The following is a 9,363-nucleotide window of genomic DNA, read 5'->3' on the forward strand; positions in this document are numbered from 1 at the left end:
TTTAAGGATGAAACAGAAAAAGATATTTGTGCATGTACCACAGTTGCTTTATTAGTCTGTAGTTGAACACTGAACTTCGATTTATATCTTGGCTGTTGTTGTGAATGATGATTACAATGAACTGCACATATATTTAAGTTACGAATAGAGAAATAATCACTTGATTGTTGGGGCAGATTATATTTCAACTTTGGAGTTCTTTAGAAAGCTGCATATTACTTTCTACAAGGAGAATACTAACCTGCATTTTGTTGAAGAGTGTAGAAAATTTCCTTTTCTCCACACTCTCAGCATTATTACCTTTGTTAAAAGGTAATAAAGGGCAGGTTTTTATTCTTTTCAGTACTCCAGACTGGCCTTAGACTTAAATCCAACCTCCTAAATGCTTGGAGTTAAAAGCCTTTACCACCACACCTGATTCCTTTGATTTTTTTTGATAAAAGTTACTGTTAGGTTTTTAAAATGAGGTAGCTGAGTAAGAACAGCACCACGCACGCAGTATTCAGGTACTGGGTAGGTTTATTCATTAGACCTGCTGGGACCAGGCAAGGTTGGCACTCCACGTGGCTGGGAAAGGCCTGGGAAAGAGAGGGAGCTGGGAAAGAGAGAGGAAAGAGCTAGAAAAGAGTTAGAAAAAAGCAGAGAGAGCTAGAAAAGAACAGAGAGAGAGAGCAGAGAGAGAGAATAGTGAGAGAGCAGAGAGAGCTAGAAAAGAACAGAGAGAGAGAGGACAGAGAAGAGAGCTGAGAAAGAGCTAGAAAAGCAGAGAGAGCTTCTGGGCCTGGGCTAGGCCTTATCTAGGGTATGGGCAGAGAAAGGTGTGGGCACATCAAATTCAGATGTGACCTCTTCCAGGTGTCCCAGTTGCCAAACGCAGATACAAGGTGGAGACTTTGCTGTGAGGAGGGTGGAGTCTGCTCGCCATCCAGGAACGGACCTTACAGTTACAATAATTATGAAGTAGTATCATAGTAATTTTGAATTACATTTCTGAAATGACTTCTGCTCAAAAAGAATTAAACCAGCATAGAAGTGGTATTAAATAACTTTGTAAACCCACTGGAAATTTTCAGGGCATTAAGGAGAACATGTCTATTCAGAACTTTTGTACACTTTTAATCAAGTTTCTTGTTAATATCATCTTTAATCTTTCAATACAAAATCAATAATTAATTCAAGATATTAGAAAGCAACAATATTAAGCAACTCCTAACATTTTCAATTTTAAATAACATGATATTGCTTAATCATTTTCTGTTTATGCTTGAGACTATATAACTCACTTTAGTCAGACCTTTTATAAGGCTGTATGCATTTTATTTATTTCACAATGATTGTTTTTTCCAAAGACTGCGTGTCTAATTTCCTTGTTTTCTTTCAGTCTCAAGTAGTTCAGATTTCAAATGAAGAATAAATGGACAGAAGCAAACAAAAAATAATATACTTCCCCTCATCTGATGATGCCTTTACAAGAATGAGGAAAGTGTTCATCCAAGAACCGATGATAGGACATCGAAAAGAGAATCCATTCTTTTAGGTCTTTCTTAACTTTGCAATGTACCTTAAATAATGTAAAACACAAAATAATGTTCAGATACTTTGAAGTTTTATCAGTTTTGCACATTTTCATATGAACTTCACCCAGTCTACAACATTCCTTCATTATTTTGTCCCTGATATTTTTACACGATCAAGACATAAGATAACCAGTTTGATTTACAGCATGAGAAATAATCCACCTGGCTTCCTTGGAAGAAGAGTATGGTCAATAGATAACATTACTTCTGTTTGCTCACTATATGCAATGGTTTCTGTAATACTTATCACATTCTTTTTAGTATTTAAAAAAAAACTGCTGGCTAAACTCAAAACTCATTCATGGAAGTTTATGTTAAGTATTTCACAAGTTTTATTTTCCTTAATTCTTAAGATAATATTTTCTATAATGCTAATGTTATCACCATTTTAGTGTTGGGAAAAATTGTAATTAAAGGCAGTAAGTGCATGGCCCAAACACGCACTGTGAGGAAAAAAATGAGTCAAAGTTTCCAAAAGTCTTTCAGCAATAAACAAAAGGTAGGTAAAATCTCTCCATTCTCTTACACTCTCAATTCAATATTCATATTGTCCAAGAAATAATACCATAGCAATTATTGCCCATGGTGATTGTTTTCTGTTACATTTTGTCTTCAACACAGACTATGTAGGTGACATTGGGTTATCATGCACAGAGCTGAGCTTATAAGAAAGACAAATATATTCTGTCCCATTTTTCCAGGTTCCAATTTATAAAGTACTAAACTTTTAGATATCATCACTTACTTTCTTAAAATTCACAAAAAACCAAAAAAAAAATTCACAAATAATCACTCCAAAATGCTTTAAAAGTAGGAGATGATGGGGCTGGGAAGTTGGCTCAGTGGTAGAGCGCTTGCCTTGCATGCCTGAAGCCCTGGGTTCGATTCCTCAGCACCACATAAGCAAAAAGGAAAAAGCCAGAAGTGGCGCTGTGGCTCAAGTGGTAGGGCACTAGCCTTGAGCTGAAGAGCTGAGGGACAGTGCTCAGGCCCAGAGTTCAGGCCCCACAACTGGACCAAAAAAAAAAAAAGTAGGAGATGATAAAACAGGCCCCTGTGAAGTAAACTTTCTTCTACTTTTAAAATTACTCTGAAAGCCTTGTGCTGGTTGGTCACACGTGTAATCATAACTACTCGGCATATTTACTCAGGAGCCAGAGATCTGTGGATAGCAGTGGAAGCCAATCAGGGCAAAATAAATTCATGAGATTATTTTTTCAAAAATTTCAATGAGTTAGCAAAGGGCCAGGAATGGAGATGTAGCTCATATAGTAGCTCACCAATCTAGAGAGGAAAGGCCTAGCAAGACTTTGAAGCCCTTTTTTCAAACTGTGAGCACACCAACATACATGGAAGTGCATGAGAACATGTGCACGTGCACACACACACATTCATTCAAAATACCTTGATATCAGTTTTGTGCATTAATTTCTTTGTTAGCCATATTGTATGAGTAAAATAAAGGAAATAAACTCTCCCATCTCAGAACATTTTCATACTTTTTTATTTTAAAAATACTGTACAGAGAGGTCACATTTACATGAGCATGTAATGAGTACATTTCTTAAAAAGGATTGTTACCTCCTCCTTTATTTTCCCTCTACCATCACTTCCCTCCAACCTCTACAAGTAAACTCCCCTCCCCTCTTCCCCTGCCTAAATTGTAAAGTTCATTTTCCACCATAGTTTCTTGTGCATCTCATTGTTACAATGGGTCAACCTGAATCCCTACTTAAGCATTTTTTTTTCCTTCCTCTTCACAAATTAGAGGAGCGTATATACAAGAGGTGGGCACACCAAATTCAAATACAGTGAAAACAGGGGTTATAGCATGAGGGAGGAACATATAAAGAAACAAAAAAACACAGAGACTGTTATAAGTACGTTCGAAACAATAGTAAGAAAAAAAAAAACTTGTGTTCCTATTTGGGCGTTCATTTCCCTTAACATCACCTTATCTGGTCATATGTGCATAGATTTTGACCTTTTCTGCTTATCCCAAACATATATTAGTTATTAAAATTAGGGAAACCCTGGGACCTATGTTTCTTTGGACCTGGCTTACTTCACTTAATTTTTTTCCAAGTCTTTCCATTTTCTAACAAATTGGGCGATGCCATTCTTTCTTATGGAGGCATAGAATTTCATTGGTACAAATAGCACATTTTCTTGATCTATTTATCTGATGAGGGGCATCGGGGTTGGTTCTATATCTTAGCTATCTTAAACAATGCTGCAATAAATGTAATTGTGCTGATAGTTTTAGTATCGTCTTGTTTGTGATATTTTGGGTAAATGCCCAAAAGTGGGATTCCTATGTCATAGGGGAGTTCTATGTGGAGTCTTTTGAGGAACCTCCATACTACTTTCCAAAGTGGTTTAACAACTTTACACTCCCACCAAGAGTGCAGTACAGTTCCCTTGTGGCCACATCCCCTCCAACATCTGTTGTTGTAAAAGTATGGAATGGTACAGGAATTTGCCTATCATTCTTGTGCAGGGGCCATTCAAATCTTCTCTGTATTGTTCTAATGTTAGAGTACGCCATGCTGAATGGAGCATAGAACATGTTTTATATATAAAGTGTAATTGATTTTCTTAAACTAGACAATTCAACAAAAAGTAAGTATAAAAGAATTTTCATGAAATTTAAAGCCATGTACTTCTTACATAAGCACACATTTAAGAATAAAGTCAAGATTGACATGTCAAAAACAAAATAATTACAGATATTTGTTGTTCAAGAGATGTGTAGGAGGAGGAATTCAATTATTCTCTACAAGGCTCCTGTCATAATGAACACTGCAGCAAGTGTTAAGTTTTGTTAAAAGTTTTAATGGTTTAAATATATTTAATTTGGGGAATTTGCTTATATATATATATAATTTGGATTTATCTCATATTATGATAAAAAACTGTTTGAATAATTGATTTATAATATATCCTAGTTTCATATACCAAATTACACTCAGAAAATGGGATATAACAATTAACTAAAGTAAGTCCTGGCAGAAAAAAATGGTACCCCTATACTATGTGACACCCAGTTCTGAGATATTTCCTTATGCCTCCATTTAATGAATGTGATTGTTTAAATGTTTCATAAGTACTAATTAAAATTGTTCAGTGTATTATAATGTAATTGTTTACAATTTTATCCGAGAATCATTTAAGAACTTCCCATTCAATCATGACATCACATTCCATTGGTATTCATATGGTAAGGAATGAGTTTCTTAGGATCTCCTGCCATTTGGAGATGGCAGGACCAGGATTCGAACTGTGGGCTCCAGCTCCCTCCACTTCAACCCGAGGATAGGGACTCACTGGTCTTTCAAGAACATCAGCAAGACCAATGATTAGGAAGGCACCAGTGGCTCTCAGAAGTCCTCGTTGATACTTACTATAATGCCCGGAGACTTGGAGCCCCCCCAAAAGACCACCAGGGACCAAAGATCAATGCAAGCGGCAATGAGTCTTTTATTGACGAGCTCGAGCACGGACCCCTCTGTGCACTGATGTCCGATTGCAGAGAGAGACCCCAAGCACAGGGTTACAACACGTTTTATATGTTCTTTGGTAGGGGTAAGGCCTCAGTATGTATTGGCAATGAATTAATATACCATGTGGGAAATTTAAATCATAATTCTAGCAGATGATTGGTGCAATACAAAGTGGGAAAAGGGCTGGGGCTAATAACTGGTCAGGCTAACGAGATTTTGTGCTCTAAAATAATTAGACTGTACTTCTAGGGTAACTTAGGAGAAGTGGTTGCCAGATGTCCACTATCTCTGTCCCCGACCCAGGGGAAGTGGTTTTGCCAAGCAGCCACTATCTCTGATCCTAGTCACAGGGGAAAGTGATCTGGAATGTGTACTTTGTCAGGTACTCCCTGTCAGAGGGTCGTTAATTTCAGCTCCAGATCCAAGAGTGTCTGGGGCTCAAGGGAGGGTAGAATAGCAGCTGCATTCCTCAAGAAGATCTAATACAAAATGCAAATACAGGTCTATCTGATTATATATATCACACTTCTCATTACAAGGTTGAGATAGGAGGATCATGGTCAAAGTCATCCTAGGCAGAAAAGTCCTTGAGAACCCTGTCCAACTTCAGGGCCAACAAAGCAAGAAGTATAGCCATATGACTCCAGTGTTAGAGGGCTAGCCATCAATAAAGCAGCTCACGGACTGTGCCCAGATCCTGAATTCAAGGTCCAGGAGTGTTAACAAACAACTATACACAACAATCTTTGCAGCCATCTGCCTAAAGCAGGTCATCCTCAGCAGTCTTTATTTACATTTTATTATGAGGCCAATGCAGGAACAGTCACAAACCACGCAGGGGAAGAGAAGATCAGGTTTCTTAGAAGTAACCAATATTCAGAAAATTAAAATTGAGGACATAAAATGGTAGCATACTTATGTAAGAACTACCATTAAGAAAAAGATGAGGGGGCTGGGAATGTGATTTAGTGAGAGAGTGTTGTCTAGGATACAAGAAGCCCTGGGTTTGACTCCTCAGTAGCACATTCAAGAAAAAGCCAGAATTGGTCTTGGATGTCAGGAGGAAAGAAGGGAACACTCCCCAGTCATGAGGCCTTCTGCAGTGTGCCAGGACACCAACATGTTCTTCACACAACCACAGAGCAGGAAGACTGTCTCCCACTTCTCAGTCAGCCAAGGGCCCCAGAGCAAAAAAAAAAACTAGCAACTTACAGATGGCTACCAGTTTTACATTTGTTTTCTTTGCAAGGTGACCATCCTGCTTCTGATTGACACGGTTGAAGAATGTTGGTAACTTGGTATTGCTGAAGGCTGGCGGGCTACCAGGGAAGCCGTAGGCCAACATGGCAATATAGGCCCTGAGTTTGAAGCCGGGTCCTGACCCCTACCAATGGATGGAGATCCTATGAGTCTCCTTCTTATTCACTGGAATACCGATGGAATATTATGAATGGCAAGGTTGAATTAGTTGTTTCTGAATACTACTATATAAATAGAGTGATTTTAGTAGGCCAATGGATTTTAATGAATATTTTTGACACATTCAAAGAATACTATTAATTACATGGACACAATAATTCCAGAGCAGTGGTTGATTTAATTAATAATTAAGGATGAAAACAATAATATTGATTACATGGAGGTATACGAAATACCCAAGAATTGATAGGAATGTAGCCTATGTAACCGAATAATGTATAGACATCTCTGGCACTCTATAAAAATCAATATTTATTTGTGTACTACCATCTGCATGTCTATCTGTTCTAATTTTGTCAACTCCTGGAGCTGGATCTCAAGTTCTGGAAATGCTTGTGAGCTCAATATGCCTCAGGCTGGCATGCTGACACTCATCCATTCATGAATTGGACCTTGTAGGCTGTGACTTTAGATGCCAGCACACACAAAAATTGAATTGTGGAGTAAGAAGCCAATGGTGACACATGTTTTCCTTTTCTGTGAAAGACCTGGTATCAGGTGTGAAGTTTCATACATAGGCAAATCTATATCCTATGTAATAAATGTAATAAATATTTCATGTGTAATAACAGTCAATAAAATATATGGTAAGTAAATGAATAAAACCAAAATAAAATGAATAAGTACACTAAGCACAATATGGGGTCAGCATACGGGGTTCTATTTCAGGGCCAGGAAAGTGCCTGGCAGCTGAATTGCCTAGAAGCTGCTGTGCTGACAGTCATCCATTCATGAATTGAGCCTTCTAGGCCCTGAGTTAGATCCCACCACTGCCAAAAAATGTAATCTTGGAGTAAGAAGCCGAGCGTGACACATGTTTTCTTTTTCTTTGAAAGTGCTTGGTGACAGGTAGGATGTATAATTCAGATGAAAATCTATATGTAATTTATGCAAATCTATATGTAATAGGATGTCATAAATCTAAAAAAAATGTCATAGGTGGAAGAATTGTCACTACAATAAATGAAAAGAAGATTGAATTAGTAGTGAATCATTCTAGGATAAAATTAGACACTAAAATTATAGAATGTGGATTAAGTTTAATATTTTATTATTACCAGAATAAAAATTGCATGGAAACATAAATACCTAATAATTGGTAGTAACACATGATGCATAATTCAACTATATATATATATCTGTCTCATTCTATTAAATATGAAACTATGTGTATGGATATATGTACATATGTGATAAACAATAAAAGGATATTGAGTAATTTAGTTAATGCTTTATTAATTGTTAACTGGGACACATCATTAATAATTTAATAAGTAATAATTGGTAGTAATATCTATAAATTAATAATATGCAGACATCTTTCTGTGTATATAATGCTTATATACATCAATCTCTATTTATACCTGTTCACTCCTGGGGCTCGGTTGTTGAGTGCTCACCTAGTGAGCATGAAGCCCTGGGCTCGATTCCTCAGTGCCACATAAACAGAAAACCCAGAAGTTCTGCTGTCTTTCAATCAATTGAGTTCTACCCTTGAGCATAAATGCTTAGGGACAGTGTCAAAACCTTTATTCAAGCCCCAGGACTGCCTCCAAAAAGAGGTACAGTGTTCTAACGGCAACTATAGAAAGACAGGACTTCAAATACCACATGAAAGAGCAAGCTAGGAGTCTGGTGCTGACAGCTGCAACCTAGCCTGACTTAGTCAGATATAAACTGCTGCAACCCAGCTCCATGGGTTACCCCCATCATCCTGGCTTACCCTGGCTTACCCCCGATATCCTGGCCTCTCTGGGGCTTTAAAACTTGACAGGAAGTCTGCTAGACTCTTTGAAATATGGCTCTAAGTGGTAGAGTTCTAGCCTTTTGCAAATGTTATTAGAACAATAATATCCCCAAGCTTTAAGCTCAAGCTCCATAACTAACCCCCCCCTCCAAAAAAAAATCCCACTAAACTGTTAGGTGTGAACTTGTGTGGTTTGTGAAATGTTCCTCAAAGAATGGTGATATTGATTAGAGTGCCCTAAGTCTAATGACAGCTTGTGGAACAGAGCTATGTGTGAGTCATCCATAGGGTAGTCTGTGTTGAGTACTGCACATGGTGCTATGTGCTGAGTCCTTCACAGGTTGCAGTGTGCTGAGTCGTGCATTGGGTGCTGGGTGCTGAGTCTTTCATAGGATGCTGTGTTCTGAATCATACAAAGAGTGCCATGTGCTGTGTTCTTCACCAGGTGCATTCTTTCATTGAGTCCTTGTAAGATCTCCCCACTGAGATGATTATGCAGACAAGAATATTGAGGCTCATATATGTATCCATGGCAGGGAAAAAATTATGTATTACTGTAGACTAGTGAGTTGTCTACTTCAGACTATTGTTTTGTTTTGTATTTTCTCAGTCATAAACCTTGAAATAGGGGTCTAAGCTCTGACCCTTACCTCTTGGGCTCATGGTTAGCACTCCACCGCTTGGACCCATGGGCCCGTTGCAGCAGATGCCACAGCCTAGGGGTCTATAGCTGAGGTCTCTCATCCTGCCTTCCCAGGAAGCTGAGATCTGAGGATCTGGGTTCCAAATTATCCCAGACACAAAAGGTCCCATGAGCGTATTATCTCCAGTTCACCACTAAGAAACCTGAAGTGGAAGCTAGGTGCTTGTCACTCATGCCTTTCATCCTAGCTACTCAGGAGGATGAGATCTGAGGATCATAGATCAAAGCCAGCCTGGGCAGGAAAGTCCTTGAGACACTTAGCTCCAATGGGCCAACAGAAAAGCTGAAATGGTGTTTGGCTCAAGTGGTAGAGCACAAGACTTAAGCTGAAGAGCTCAAGGACAGCATCCAGGC

At 38.4% G+C, this 9,363-nt stretch overlaps 1 non-coding gene across 1 annotated transcript; it reads right to left on the reverse strand.

Annotated features, from left to right (window-relative positions):
* Positions 1–4,032: 4,032 nt before the first annotated feature.
* LOC138830272 (U6 spliceosomal RNA) lies at positions 4,033–4,135 on the reverse strand. Its single transcript, XR_011372951.1, has one exon. It is a non-coding gene; the product is annotated as a U6 spliceosomal RNA (small nuclear RNA).
* Between the last annotated feature and the right edge of the window lie 5,228 nt (positions 4,136–9,363).

The sequence above is a fragment of the Dipodomys merriami genome, unplaced genomic scaffold, assembly GCF_024711535.1.
Source record: "Dipodomys merriami isolate MVZ:Mamm:240054 unplaced genomic scaffold, mDipMer1.0.p SCAF_187, whole genome shotgun sequence".
NCBI lineage: Eukaryota > Metazoa > Chordata > Mammalia > Rodentia > Heteromyidae > Dipodomys > Dipodomys merriami.